The 15,596-nt window shown below is 40.0% G+C and overlaps 1 protein-coding gene and 1 pseudogene across 1 annotated transcript in view; both read left to right on the forward strand.

Annotated features, from left to right (window-relative positions):
• RAB3C (RAB3C, member RAS oncogene family) overlaps positions 1-15,596 on the forward strand; it is a 317,596-nt gene that overhangs the window by 64,685 nt on the left and 237,315 nt on the right. The window lies entirely within an intron of this gene.
• Positions 8,440-11,052, forward strand: LOC103076264 (pre-mRNA-processing factor 40 homolog A pseudogene; annotated as a pseudogene).

Genomic DNA, 15,596 nt, shown 5'->3' on the forward strand with positions numbered 1-15,596 from the left:
GTGTTCCTCTCACTCATCTTCCCCAGTTGAAAGGAAAAATGAGGAAGGGAAAAGAAATGTTTCTATCCTAACCATTTCTCCTGGTTCTTCGTTTATAATTTATTTCCTCATTTTTTTTTTTTTATGTTACGCGGGCCTCTCACTCTTGTGGCTTCTCCCATTGCGGAGCACAGGCTCCGGATGTGCAGGCTCAGTGGCCATGGCTCACGGGCCCAGCTGCTCTGCGGCATGTGGGATCCTCCTGGACCGGGTCACAAACCCGTGTCCCCTGCATCAGCAGGCGGACTCTCAACCACTGCGCCACCAGGGAAGCCCTTATTTCCTCATTTGCATGCTATATCTGGTGTTAAAATTGTTTAAGATATTTGACCAGTATGAAGATAAATTGTTATAACCAGCACTAGCTGAGCTGCCATCACTTCGAGCTTCTGTTCTCTGTGTCTTGTCACATTTGAAAATGGACCCAGGAAGATTGGGAAAGTTACACAGGAGCACGCAGTGAAGAAAGCGTGATCCTTAAACATCGTATTTACAGAGCACAAATGAAGGGTTGATTCGGCTCTCTGTTGGTTAATAACCAAACTGAGTGGTTTGAGAATCAAGTAATATTAACAAGTAAGTGATTTAGGATCAAGAGCAATTGTCATTTGGGGAACATTATTTCCAAGACAATGTTAAAGGCAGAGGAGATATTAGGAAAGGGAAAAGAGACATGATTCGGAGGAAGCCTCTTGCATACGGCTACAAGGCCATCAGTAGACATATTAGAATCACTGGGGCTCAAGTGAGATGGAGCAGGTCTCCCTCTGCAAAGTTCATTAGGCTGCAGCGTGTCAACAAGTGCCACAGGCTGATTATAACGCCATGGAATACAAATTGAGAGATCACTGGATTCTAATTTTCTCTTGTAGCTCTCCTAAATGAATATGCAGAGCATACATTTCCATAACCAATTGTGTCTCGCTTCTAATATAGAAAATATGCTTCAGATTTACAGATGCATGAAATACAACTAACTGGAAATATGGAGGAAGAAACATAGCACCCATTACTCTCTGAGTGGAATAACTGGGGGAGTCCTAGGGTCCTTTTAAAGGCAGCAGAAAAATAAGGGCACAACCTTCTTCCATTCATCCATCCACCCACCCATTTACCTAGTCTACACGTGTTATGCGTACCCACAATTTGCCAGGTGCTATGTACAAAGAAGAAGACATAGATCTGTCTTCTTCAAGCAGACAAAAGGAAAAATGTAAGTCAGGGTTATTAGTGTGATTTGTGACAGATTAGAAGTAACCAAGCAGTGGGTATCGTGGGAGCAGAGAAAATGAGAATCTCAATTTATGGGAGAAGTGCAGCATGTTTTCTGGACTAAGACGTGGTAATTTCTCTGAGTCCTGAAATCAAGGAGGAGTTAATTAGGGAGCAAGGGGGTTGGGAAGGAGGGCACTCACTTGGAGCAGAGGGAACAGAATGAGGCCAAGGTGGGCCTGGGGCCTCAGGTAGCAGATACTGTGGACAACGCTGGTCGGGCAGGGCCTGAAGTGAGGATCTCAGTCTTCTCTGCTCCGGGAGAGGGGAGTGATTCCAGAAAGGAATCTCATGTGCCTTCACTTTGCCGGTTGTGATTTGGGCGGGTCAGGATCTGGTGTCTGGAGCCTAAGGGACATTCTACCAGCACAGAATCTCATGAGGAATTTTGAATAGGTTTTATGAGAAAGATGAGGGCTGATGATTTTTCCCTTGGTGGTAGGCTTGATTACTTTGGGGCTGTTTGCTTTGAGTTATGGGTAGCCTCTGGGGTGCCACCCATGCCCATCCAAAGGTGGAGTTGGGACCCCCTCTGTTCTCCTCGCACTGTCTCTCACTGCACTTACCCTGTTATGCTGTCACTGACCCTTAGAAACAGCTTCTGTCTCCATTTCTTGAAGGTCAGTGGGCAATGTGTTTATTCAGTACCTTTTCATCCTTAACACTTGGCAGAGCCTGACACATATTAGCTCTCCATAAAGGTTCTCTAAAAGAATGAACCTATGAGTATATGATTTGGCTCTTCTGAGGAGTTTTAAGGAAACCTGTTATACATGAGATTTCCTAGGAAAATCCCTGTCAATAGGGCAAGCTTCATACCAGTCACCCATCCAGCAAAGCAGAGGCGATGTTCTCTCGAGGGTGACGGACGGGCTTCCAGGCCTGCTGTGGGCTCCTAGGGAGAGAAAAGAGCAGACTTTTCACTGGTGGACACCAGGCTTGTTCTGCTGGGTGGGAGCTCTGTAAGTGGAGAGCAGAGCACACAGTGGAAAGAGAAGGTGGCAAACTCGATATTGCCTGCTTCTCAGTTTTGCTTCCAGCCTTCCAAGGTTGCCCCCCACCTCCACTCCCTGGGGGCAGGGAAAGCCAGCCCCATGCCTCACCAGCCTGGTTTTACTTTGTACATTAAATCGTGAGCCCAGTGATCACTCACGGCTGACACATCCAATTAGGAGCCACACAAGTAACTTTCCCCAAGCTGCCCCTTGGCACCTTCTGCTGTATTGTATCAAAGTGTGACGAGTCACTTACGGAGAACGATGATCACACTCTATTGCTCACCTCCTGTTGCAGGCTGTGATTATCTGTGATCTAGATCCACCCAGAAGTATCCAGATATAAAAGAGGAGCATGCTATACTCAATTCAGTGTTCCTCTTTAGAAGCTGTATCTCAAGTCAAACTGAGGTCCTCTATTTTGAAGAGCTATTGGATAAAGCACTGAAGACAATTAAAAGAAAAGTCAGGACTCGGGATGAGAAAAATCCCTACAACCAGCTTTTTAGCTGATAAGATACTTCAGCTCTTTTCTGTTGAACAGAATAATAACTTCCTTACCCCCAAACTTTGAGTTATTACTTTAACTGATGGTTTATGTCTCACAAGAGTATGTGAGAGCCAATGGAATTGTGTTGAGTCCAGGAGAAATAAGTACTATAGGATTTTTTTTAATGACACACTGAATTTAAAGATAATCAATCCCAACCCTCAGGTTTAATGATGCACACATGTCCCTGAGTTGACTAAATAGGTCTGGAGATTGAAGGTCGCCACAGTCCTTTGATATTGAGTGCAATATAGCACTTTGATAATGTCTCGTGCTCTCTTTACAGTCATTGTGTGAGGTGAAATGAATGTTATCTAAGTTTTGCAGATGAAAACCAACTGAGAGTCAAAAATAATAGGTGCCGTGCTTCCCTGGTGGTGCAGTGGTTGAGAGTCCGCCTGCCGATGCAGGGGACACGGGTTTGTGCCCCGGTCCGGGAAGATCCCACATGCTGCGGACCGGCTGGGCCCGTGAGCCATGGCCGCTGAGCCTGCGTGTCCGGAGCCTGTGCTCCGCAACGGGAGAGGCCACCACAGTGAGAGGCCCCCATACCACAGACAAACAAAAAAAAAAAAAAAAAAAAAAAAAAAAAAATAGTAGGTGCCACAGTAAGGGAAAATACTACTACTCTTCGATTATGAAAGAGTTTTCATCTAAGTTTTGATATAAAATAGTTCTCTGGGTATGAGCTGATCGCTCCTTCTCAGGGCCACACAGCTCTCTCCCTGGAAAATGAGAAGCCAAAACTCTAAAGTCACCAAAGTCCTTCAAAGAAATAAGGACTAGAGAATTCTATATCATAAGGTTTATTAGCAGAAGACCCCAGGTTGGTCTCCATAATTGCCTTCTAATTTACTTTTCCTCAGAACATTGCTTTTCTAGTAGCAATGGCTTCATTCATTCATTCAAAAAGCACTCACTGGATGAGCCCTATAGGCCCCCCCTTGGATACAGAGTTGAATGAGATTTTTCTCTGAGCATCTCCCCTTAGAGAAATCAGTTTACTGTGTGATTGTGTGGGTTTTGGGTTTACAAAACAGGCTTTTCAATGTAATATGGGAATCCCTATAGTTTTTTATAAAATAAGGAGAACTCATGCTCCAAAATGTAAGAGAAACAGAAAACAAACAATAAAACCTCTCATTTCTTGGAAAGATGAAACCATAAGATCCAGATACTTTTCATATTTATTTATTTATTTATTTATTTTTATTGAAGTATAGTTGATTTACAATGTCATGTTAGTTTCACATGTACAGCACAGTGATTCTGTTATATAACTCTTTATACATATATATATATATATATATATATATATATACTCTTTTTCAGGTTCTTTTCTCTTATAGGTTATTACAAAATATTGAGTATAGTTCCCTGTGCTATACAGTAGGACCTTGTTGGTTATCTATTTTATATATAGTAGTGTGTATATGTTAATCCCAAACTCCTAAGTTATCCCTCCCCTGCTTCCTCTTTGGTAACCATAGAAATTTATGTTTTTTTAATTGTGACCTAAAAGTCTCTGTAGAATGTTCTACATTCTCTCAAAGGAGACAAGTAAACTAAGAAATTTGCTCATATTTATCAGTGCGAAGTGGATGCATTAAAATGCTAAAGTATTTTTATTCCGTGTTTTGTTCAGGGTTAGCTAATTGCTATAAAAATCCTAAAAACTGAGTAGGCTTATACAATAAAATTTAATTTCTCAGTCATGCTGAGTCCAATTCTGGTTTTCCTGTTGAGCAGTTCTCCTGAGAAAGGCCTCCTTCAAGTAGTAACTCAAGGATCCGGGGCTTCCATCTTATGGCTCCATCATCCTGTGGCTTCAAGATTTCCCTGTCATCATTGGGAAAATAATCTTACTCCCAGTGCTTAGTTACCTCAGCTGTGAACCAAAGAGAACTTTCCTTCATATTCCTCTGTCAAGAATTAGTCATACGGTCCCTGCTTGCTGAAAGGGAAGCCCAGAAATGTTCTGGCTAGGCAGCCACTTTTTAACATATATTCTAGTTATTCAGCCATGTTTCTCCAGTAAATACATAGCTCCCGTCTCAAGTTCCCCAAGTGCCTCACCACTAGCTGGTCCACTGGGAGCCCCTGAACAGTCCAGCAACTAAAGGGTTAATACCCAAAAGGAGCTGGACTCCAGAATACTCTTCCACTGCTCTCCCTGGCATCTCTTCTGATTGGTGGTGCTCATTCTGTACTAGTTAGATATTTTGCAGATCACACCTGCAATTCAGGTATCTTTCCAAGCTCCATTTTCCGAACTCTCTGGCTCTAACTTGCTTGTTGTGGTCACTGACCTCCAATTCCAGATTTCATCCTCCTTTTGGGAGCTCCTTTGGACTTGATGACTGGTACCTTCCCAGAATTCTCCATCTTCCCTTCCACCCTGACTTAACAGCCATAGTCCATCCCCACCTTATTCATGCCATTCCCGTCCTGAGTGTCCTAACCACCTAAGTGGGGAGTCTGACATTCCAAGGCACACAGAGTCTTCATAATTCCCTGGGCTTTCTGGACTCATCACTGTCACTCTCCCCCACGCCTGACACAGGCTCCCAGCCTCTTCTTCCTTACTGTCTCTCTCTTAGCCTCCCTTCAACGGCGAGGTATTTCCATCCCCTCCTCATTAGAATCTGCCTGGGCAATATTACTTTTTCAGGGAACTCGGAACCCTATTAGCCAAAGTAATGAACACATCTCTGCTAAAATGTCTTAATGGTCTGCCCATCCCAGACAGTGCATTTGTCTGACAGCTGGAGACAGGTGAAGATAAAACCTTAGCTCAAAAAGCAGCACACTCTTGTTCTTTCAAGCACTACAATGGCATCAAACTACACTCTTCCTCCCCTGTCTCTGACAGGCCCTAATTTCTTTCCTGCCTTCCCGTTTATAATTTACAATTTATATGCAAAGAATTTTCAGCATCTGACCATTACAAACTGAAAAAAATTGTGTAATCTCATTCTTGGAACCCTAATTACATGCATTGAAAACCTCAACTCATGTAGCCAGCGACATTTTTAATAAACAGGTATAAGATAGTGGCTTTGCACTGGTTCACATTTTCTTAAATGTGACACGAGGATTTCTAACTCTGATCTCCATTCAAATTTAAGGTGCAAGATTCATCTTGTACTAGTGATTTAGAAAAAGGACGATTCTTGCTAAATTCTTAGTAATATCAGGTAAGAGAGCGAAGATCAGAGTCTAGGAAGAAAGAGAGGAAACAAAACAGGGAAATATGGTGGGAGTACAAGAGAGAGGGTATGGGGAAGGGAAGGCTGGTACAGTTAGACAGCAGAGGAGCAAACAGTAAAAGTTAAGAGAACCAAATGTAAAACTCTGGGTTTTGAATGAAGAATGAGGAATAATAAAGAATGGATTTAGCAAGAAATATAGTAACTCCAGCTGAGTCAGGAGGAACCCTGGGAGTTTTAGATACACATGATAATTGGCATATGTGTGCTAAACAGGATCAACTCTGCATTCACATATAATGAAATCTTTCATACCTCAGTTTAATCAGCTTCCATAATTATGGTTATAAATTATAACTAGAGATGCTACTGCTGGAAGAAGAAATATGGCCATATTTGTTAAGCTGCCATTTATTATCATCTCTGAATTTCTTGTAGCTGTGTTTTTGTAGATGGTTTGAGGACCAGCATTAATGACTGTGCTTCCCCTATGAATTACTGAGAATGGCTAGGAAATCCTTGGCACCCACTTTGAAAATCACTTCCACATCATTCTTGTGCCTTCCATTCTGGAAAAGACTAATCTCCAAGACAAAGAAAAAAAGGAAAACTCAGAAGTGAAATAGAGAACAGCTTTGAATGTTTGGATTAAGCAGGATTACTCATGATCCAGAGGGATCACTTTTTTGGAGCCTAAATTAAATTGGGCATTTGGTTCCACAGGAGTTGGGTAATGTCTTTGCTTTGTAGTTTGAATCAAATTCAGTCTATAATATGTCACTGATATGGGGATGTTAAACTTAGGCAAATCAGACCCTCCTTAAAACCAGATTGTTTCCTGTCACCATGTAATCTGCTGGATCAGCCATAGTAGCAGTGACCACAAAGCTCTGATATAAACTATGTCACATCATAGAGTTTTGAGATGCAAATGTTGGTCTTTACTAGCTCTGGTCTCGTACCATTGACCACTTTCTTAATTATGACTGACACTGACTGTGTTTTTTTCTAGATTCCTGTTTATTTTGCATGTTTTCCGTCACCATTCAATAAGTCAATAAATGAGGCTGTCAGTAATTCTTTAGATCAGTTATCTTCAAAGTGACAGGGGTGATGGGAGATGTTAGAGGTAGCATTCACTCCAGGGGGTGTACAAGATAATACATTATCAGTAAACATTAGAAAATGTATTTATTGCTTTAAAAATTTATGTATGTGTTTCCATATACATAATACATTGGTACAATATACAGTATATACTATGTTATACATGTTATACATATTATTATATGTGTTTGTATGTGTGTAAAAACAAAACTATACATTATGAAGAATTTTGATTTTAATCCCAGGGCATTTAATTAATTATTCATGCACTCCATAAACAATTTTTAGTCTGTATTTTGTGCCCTGCACTATGCTAGGCACTGAGGATACAATTGTAAACAAAATAAATACAAGTCCTCCATTCAAAGCTTACAGTCTACTTGGAATAGTAATTCTCAGGGTGATGAATATAAGCTTATAACAGAGGAGCTTGGCTTAGTCTAAGGGTAGGAGTTATCAAGAAAGCCTCCTGACTTCTTATTCTTTTATAGTTTTCCTTGGAAATTGGAATATATTTTATAATATCCTCTAATGAATTGTCCCATAAAGTATAGTTTCCACAATCAGTTTATATTCCCTAAAAAAAGGGAAAGTGAATTTTTTTGTCATAAAACTTAATTTTATATGTTTTCTTTTCTCCATCGCCTACTGTAGAGGTGAAATCGTTATTATATGAGCTGCTGAGCTGTAAGAAGTATCATATCTAAGGTTAAGCATGGCCCAGAGGTACAGTCATTCCACTGGGAAATAACAGGAGAGATGCAGTTAATGATACATTGTGACTTGCATTTCCAAACCTCTGGTACTGGTATGCACACACAGGCGTACACACCCCTGCAGAGCTATATATGGAATAGTTAGGGGATTTTTTTCCTTGATAAAGAAGAAAAACAAAGAGAAAAGATGAGACAAGTTTGCTGAAATTTATATGAACTTTTGAGTATTAAACATCTAAGTTTGATTAAAAAATAATTAGGGCTTCCCTCGTGGCACAGTGGTTGAGAGTCCGCCTGCCAATGCAGGGGACACGAGTTCGTGCCCCGGTCCGGGAAGATCCCACATACCACGGAGTGGCTGGGCCTGTGACCCATGGCCACTGAGCCTACGTGTCCGGAGCCTGTGCTCTGCAACGGGAGAGGCCACAACAGTGAGAGGCCTGCATACCGCAAAAAAAAAAAAAAAAAATTAAAATTTTAAATGAAAACAACTTTTAATAAAATACATGTCCTTCAGAAGTCAGGTAACATTTTAGTTTACAATGACTCTAATAAGTCCGACGATGAGGCTGGGGATGGAAGCTGAGCGTGGAGGCCTTATGATGGGGCACCCTGGCATGCATTATGCCCCAGTGGGAATGCATCCTATGGGTCAGAGAGCGAATATGCCTCCTATACCTCATAGAATGATGCCCCAAATGATGCACCCAATGGGAGGACCACCAATGGGACAAATGCCTGGAATGATGTCTTCAGTAATGCCTGGAATGATGATGTCTCATATGTGTCAGGCTTCCATGCAGCCTGCCTTTACTGCCAGGAGTAAATAACATGGATGTAGCAGCAGGTACAACACCCAGCGCAAAATCAACGTGGACTGAACAGAAATCACCTGATGGAAGGACCTACTATTGCAATACTGAAACAAAACAGTCTATTGGGGAGAAGCCAGATGATCTTAAAAGTCCTGCTGAGCAACTTTCATCTAAATGCCCTGGAAGCAGTACAAATCTGACTGTGGAAAGCCTTCCTATCACAATTCTCAAACAAAAGAGTCCCACTGGGCCAAACCTAAAGAACTTGAAATCTTGAAGGGTCTGAGAATACCATTGTTGCTGAAGTCTTATTACAAAATCAAGCCTGCACACAATGATCAAAGCTAAAGAAAGCAGTAAACAAGAAGAGTGCGCCATAACATCAACAGCCCCAGTTCTTACAACAGAAATTCCAACCACAGTGAGCACCGTGGCCGCCGCCACTGCAGCCAATGCCAGTGCTTCCACCTCTGCCTCCAGTACTGTCGGTGGAACTGTTCCAGTTGTTCCTGAGCCTGAGGTTACTTCGATTGTTGCTACTGTTGTAGATAATGAAAATACAGTAACAGTTTTGACTGAAGAGCAAGCACAACTTACTAGTACCCCTGCTGTTCAGGATCAAAGTGCTGAAATGTCTAGTAATACGGGAGAAGAAACATCTAAGCAAGAAACTGTAGCTGATTTTACTCTGAAAAAGGAGGGGGAAGAAAACCAACCAGCAAAAAGAACACATATACTTGGAATACAAAGGAGGAGGCAAAGCAAGTATTTAAAGAATTATTGAATGAAAAGCGGGTACCAGCTAATGCTTCAGGGAGCAAACTACAAAAATGATCGTTAGTGATCCACGATACAGTGCTTTAGCAAAGTTGAGTGAAAAAAAAGCACGCCTTTAATGCTTATAAAGTCCAGACAGACAAAGAAGAAAAAGAAGAAGCAAGCTCCAAATACAAAGAGGCTAAGGAATCCTTTCAGCGTTTTCTTGAAAATCATGAGAAAATGACTTCCACAACTAGATACAAAAAAGCAGAGCAAACGTTTGGAGAGATGGAAGTCTGGAATGCAATATCAGAATGTGATCATCTTGAAATCTCTGAAGATGTTTTATTCTTTCTTTCAAAAAATGAAAAGGAGCAAGCAAAGCAGTTGCAAAGGAGAAATTGGGAAGCCTTCAAAAACATACTTGACAACATGGCTAACGTGACATACTCTACTACTTGGTCTGAAGCCCAGCAGTATCTGATGGATAATCCAACTTTTGCAGAAGATAAAGAATTACAGAACATAGATAAAGAAGATGTGTTAATTTGCTTTGAAGAACATATTCGGGCTTTAGAAAAGGAAGAAGCAGAAGAAAAATAGAAGAGTTTGCTTCGGGAAAGGAGACGACAGCGTAAAAACAGAGAATCTTTTCAGATACTTTTAGATGAACTGCATGAACATGGACAACTGCATGCTATGTCATCTTGGATGGAATTGTATCCAATAATTAGTTCTGACATTAGATTCACTAATATGCTTGGTCAGCCAGGATCAACTGCACTTGACCTTTTCAAGTTTTATGTTGAGGATCTTAAAGCATGTTATCATGATGAGAAGAAGACAATAAAAGACATTCTAAAGAATAAAGGATTTGTAGTTGAAGTAAATACTACTTTTGAAGACTTTGTGGCAATAATCAGTTTGACTAAAAGATCAACCACATTAGATGCAGGAAATATTAAGCTGGTTTTCAATAGTTTACTAGAAAAGGCAGAAGCCCATGAACATGAAAGAGAAAAAGAGGAGGCTTGGAAGATGAAACGAAAAGAATCTGCATTTAAGAGTATGTTGAAACAAGCCACTCCTCCAATAGAATTGGATGCTCTCTGGGAAGATCATGAATGTCAACATCACCATTCAAAGAATAAGTAACATTCTAAGAAATCTGAAAAACATCACAGGAAACACTCCCGCTCTCAATCAGGGTCAGATTCAGATGATGACGACAGCCATTCAAAGAAAAAAAGACAGTGATCAGAGTCTCGTTCTGCTTCAGAACATTCTTCTAGTGCTGAATCTGAGAGAAGTTATAAGAAATCAAAAAAACATAAGAAGAAAAGCAAGAAGAGAAGACATAAATCTGACTCTCCAGAGTCAGATGCTGAACAAGAGAAGGATAAAAAAGAAAAAGACTGGGAAAGCAAAAAAGACAGAACTAGACAAAGATCAGAATCAAAACACAAATCACCTAAGAAAAAGACTGCAAAGGATTCTGGTAATTGGGATACTTCTGGCAGTGAACTGAGTGAAGGGGAATTGGAAAAGCACAGAAGCACCCTTTTGGAGCAACTTGATTATGATCAATAAATTATAACAAATATGTTTACAGTATGATTTAAAGTCTAATTCAGACCAGGGATTCTATTTTAAGTCAATTGAAATAACACTGGGTTTTAATTATATCACAGAAAAAAAAGTACATTTACGTATTGTTATTGTGGACTTTATAAAAGCAAAGGAAATTAAAAATAACTTTTGATTCTGTATCAAGAATCATATTTTCATACAGTCATAACTGTGACCCTTTCATAGGGCACTGCAGAATGGATTAAAGGTGGCAATTTAAGGGGCTTCCCTGGTGGTGCAGTGGTTGAGAGTCCGCCTGCCGATGCAGGGGGCGTGGGTTCGTGCCCCGGTCCAGGAGGATCCCACATGCCGCGGAGCAGCTGGGCCCGTGAGCCATGGCCGCTGAGCCTGCGTGTCCGGAGCCTGTGCTCCGCAGCGGCTGAGTTAGACCAAATTATTTATTTTTTTAAAAAAAAAAAAAAAAAAAAAGGTGTTAATTTACTGATAACTGCAGGTGTCTCTACTTTGTTTTAAAGTCTAAATCATGAGGTGATTTGATTTACTTTATACAAGTTGGATTTTGAAGATATAACGAAAGGTTTTTTATATCTAGTAGTAAAAAAAAAGCACCAGCAACGGATAAAACTGCTTTTTTGTGCACTATCCAGCTGGTTAAAGCCAATATGATCTTTTACGGTGAACTCAGAAATAGGTGTTCTTAATGGAAACCACTATAGTGGTGCTATTGAGCACTACTATAATAAAGCCACAATTATTTTCTAAGTCTTCCTCTTGGATTGATCCCTTTATCATTATGTAGTGTCTTTCTTTGTCTCTTGTAATAGTCTTTGTTTTAAAGTCTATTTTGTCTGATATGAGAATTGCTACTCCAGCTTTTTTTTGGTTTCCATTTGCATGGAATATCTCTTTCCATCTCCTCACTTTCAGGCTGTATGTGTCCCTAGGTCTGAAGTGGGTCTCTTGTAGACAGCATATATACGGGTCTTGTTTTTGTATCCATTCAGCCAGTCTATGTCTTTTGGTTGGAGCATTTAATCCATTTACATTTAAGATAATTATTGATATGTATGTTCCTATTACCATTTTCTTAATTGTTTTGGGTTTGTTATTGTAGGTCTTTTCCTTCTCTTATGTTTTTTGCCTAGAGAAGTTCCTGTAGCATTTGTTGTAAAGCTGGTTTGGTGCTGCTGAATTCTCTTAGCTTTTGCTTGTCTGTAAAGGTTTTAATTTCTCTGTCAAATCTGAATGAGATCCTTCCTGGGTAGAGTAATCTTGGTTGCAGGTTTTTCTCCTTCATCACTTTAAATATGTCCTGCCACTCCCTTCTGGCTTGCAGAGTTTCTGCTGAAAGATTAGCTGTTAACTTTACAGGGACTCCCTTGTATGTTATTTGTTGTTTTTGCCTTGCTGCTTTTAATATTTTTTCATTGTATTTAATTTTTGATAGTTTGATTAATATGTGTCTTCACATATTTCTCTAAATGCATTTTAAAAAGGCTATTGTGTGGGCATTATTTTGAGGTGATGTTTAAAAAGTTAACATCAAACTAAATTGTAAATTAGCTTAAATATATTGCCTTAAGGACCTAATAAAGAATTTGCCACCAAACCTTAAGTGATGGTTGCAATATCTTTGTCTAAAATAAATCAATGTTGACTTAAACGATTTTTTTTTTCTTTTTTTGCGGTACGTGGGTCTCTCACTGTTGTGGCCTGCCCCGTTGCAGAGCACAGGCTCTGGACGTGCAGGCTCAGTGGCCACGGCTCACGGGCCCAGCCGCTCTACGGCATGTGGGATCCTCCCGGACCGGGGCACGAACCTGTGTCCCCTGCATCGGCAGGCAGACTCTCAACCACTTCACCACCAGGGAAGCCCCTTAAACGATTTTTTTAACAGTTGTCTTTTTTCTTTTTTGTTCTTTTACAATCTGATCTTTCTCTTGCTTTTTTTCATTGAGGAAGTCTTACCTTCCCTACGCACTGAGAAGTACTGACTTCGTGGTACACATTCTAAAGCATTTCTGATTTAAATATTTTTGTACATTTTTATCAATGATTAAATCTCTTCTAGTGAAAAAAATGCTCTAATAAAAGGGTTATTAAGCATTATCCTATGCCTAAAATATGGTTCCTTATATTTCTTTATGTCAGTCAAAAACAGATAAATTGAGTCATAAATATCTTTCTTTTTAAAACATCTATATTGGGGTATAATTGCTTTACAATGATGTGTTAGTTTCTGCTTTATAACAAAGTGAATCAGTTATACATACACATATGTTCCCATATCTCTTCCCTCTTGCATCTCGCTCCCCCCCACCCTCCCTATCCCACCCCTCCAGGTGGTCACAAAGCACCGATCTGATCTCCCTGTGCTATGCGGCTGCTTCCCACTAGCAATCTACCTTACGTTTGTTAGTGTATATATGTCTATGCTGCTCTCTCGCCCTGTCACAGCTCACCCGTCCCCCTCCCCATATCCTCAAGTCCATTCTCCAGTAGGTCTGTGTCTTTATTCCTGTCTTACCCCTAGGTTAGGTTTGACATTTATTTTTTCTTAAATTCCATATATATGTGTTAGCATACGGTATTTGTCTTTCTCTTTCTGACTTACTTCACTCTGTATGACAGACTCTAGGTCTATCCACCTCATTACAAATAGCTCAATTTCGTTTCTTTTTATGGCTGAGTAATATTCCATTGTATATATGTGCCACATCTTCTTTATCCATTCATCCGACGACGGGCACTTAGGTTGTTTCCATCTCCGGGCTATTGTAAATAGAGCTGCAATGAACATTTTGGTACATGACTCTTTCTGAATTCTGGTTTCCTCAGGGTATATACCTAGTAGTGGGATTGCTGGGTCATATGGTAGTTCTATTTGTAGTTTTTTAAGGAACCTCCATACTGTTCTCCATAGTGGCTGAACCAATTCACATTCCCACCAGCAGTGCAAGAGTGTTCCCTTTTCTCCACACCCTCTCCAGCATTTATTGTTTCTAGATTTTTTGATGATGGCCATTCTGACTGGTGTGAGATGATATCTCATTGTAGTTTTGATTTGCATTTCTCTAATGATTAATGATGTTGAGCATTCTTTCATGTGTTTGTTGGCAGTCTGTATATCTTCTTTGGAGAAATGTCTATTTAGGTCTTCTGCCCATTTTTGGATTGGGTTGTTTATTTTTTTGTTATTGAGCTGCATGAGCTGCCTGTAAATTTTAGAGATTAATCCTTTGTCAGTTGATTCATTTGCAAATATTTTCTCCCATTCTGAGGGCTGTCTTTTGGTCTTGTTTATGGTTTCCTTTGCTGTGCAAAAGCTTTGAAGTTTCATTAGGTCCCATTTGTTTATTTTTGTTTTTATCTCCATTACTCTAGGAGATGGGTCAAGAAGGATCTTGCTGTGATTTATGTCATAGAGTGTTCTGCCTATGTTTTCCTCTAAGAGTTTGATAGTTTCTGGCCTTACATTTAGGTCTTTAATCCATTTTGAGCTTATTTTTGTGTATGGTGTTAGGGAGTGATCTAATCTCATACTTTTACATGTACCTGTCCAATTTTCCCAGCACCACTTATTGAAGAGGCTGTCCTTTCTCCACTGTATATTCCTGCCACCTTTATCAAAGATAAGGTGACCATATGTGCATGGGTTTATCTCTGGGCTTTCTATCCTATTCCATTGATCTACCTTTCTGTTTTTGTGCCAGCACCATACTGTCTTGATTACTGTAGCTTTGTAGTATAGTCTGAGGTCAGGGAGCCTGATTCCTCCAGCTCCATTTTTTGTTCTCAATATTGCTTTGGCTATTCGGGGTCCTTTCTGTTTCCATACAAATTGTGAAATTTTTTCTTCTAGTTCTGTGAAAAATGCCAGTGGTAGTTTGATAGGGATTGCATTGAATCTATAGATTGCTTTGGGTAGTAGATTCATTTGCACAATGTTGATTCTTCCAATCCAAGAACTTGGTATATCTCTCCATCTATTTGTATCATCTTTAATTTCTTTCATCAGTGTCTTATAATTTTCTGCATACAGGTCTTTTGTCTCCTTAGGTAGGTTTATTCCTAGATATTTTATTCTGTTTGTTGCAATGGTAAATGGGAGTGTTTTCTTGAATTCACTTTCAGATTTTTCATCATGAGTGAATAGGAATGCCAGAGATTTCTGTGCATTAACTTTGTATCCTGCTACTTTACCAGATTCATTGATTAGCTCTAGTAGTTTTCTGGTAGCATCTTTAGGATTCTCTATGTATAGTATCATGTCATCTGCAAACAGTGACAGTTTTACTTCTTCTTTTCCGATTTGGATTCCTTTTATTTCCTTTTCTTCTCTGATTGCTGTGGCTAAAACTTCCAAAACTATGTTGAATAAGAGTGGTGAGAGTGGGCAACCTTGTCTTGTTCCTGACCTTAGTGGAAATGCTTTCAGTTTTTCGCCATTGAGGATGATGTTGGCTGTGGGCTTGTCATATACGGCCTTTATTATATTGAGGAAAGTTCCCTCTACACCTACTTTCTGCAGGGTTTTTATCATA

This window comes from Lipotes vexillifer, unplaced genomic scaffold, assembly GCF_000442215.2.
Source record: "Lipotes vexillifer unplaced genomic scaffold, Lipotes_vexillifer_v1.1 scaffold366, whole genome shotgun sequence".
Classification (NCBI taxonomy): domain Eukaryota; kingdom Metazoa; phylum Chordata; class Mammalia; order Artiodactyla; family Lipotidae; genus Lipotes; species Lipotes vexillifer.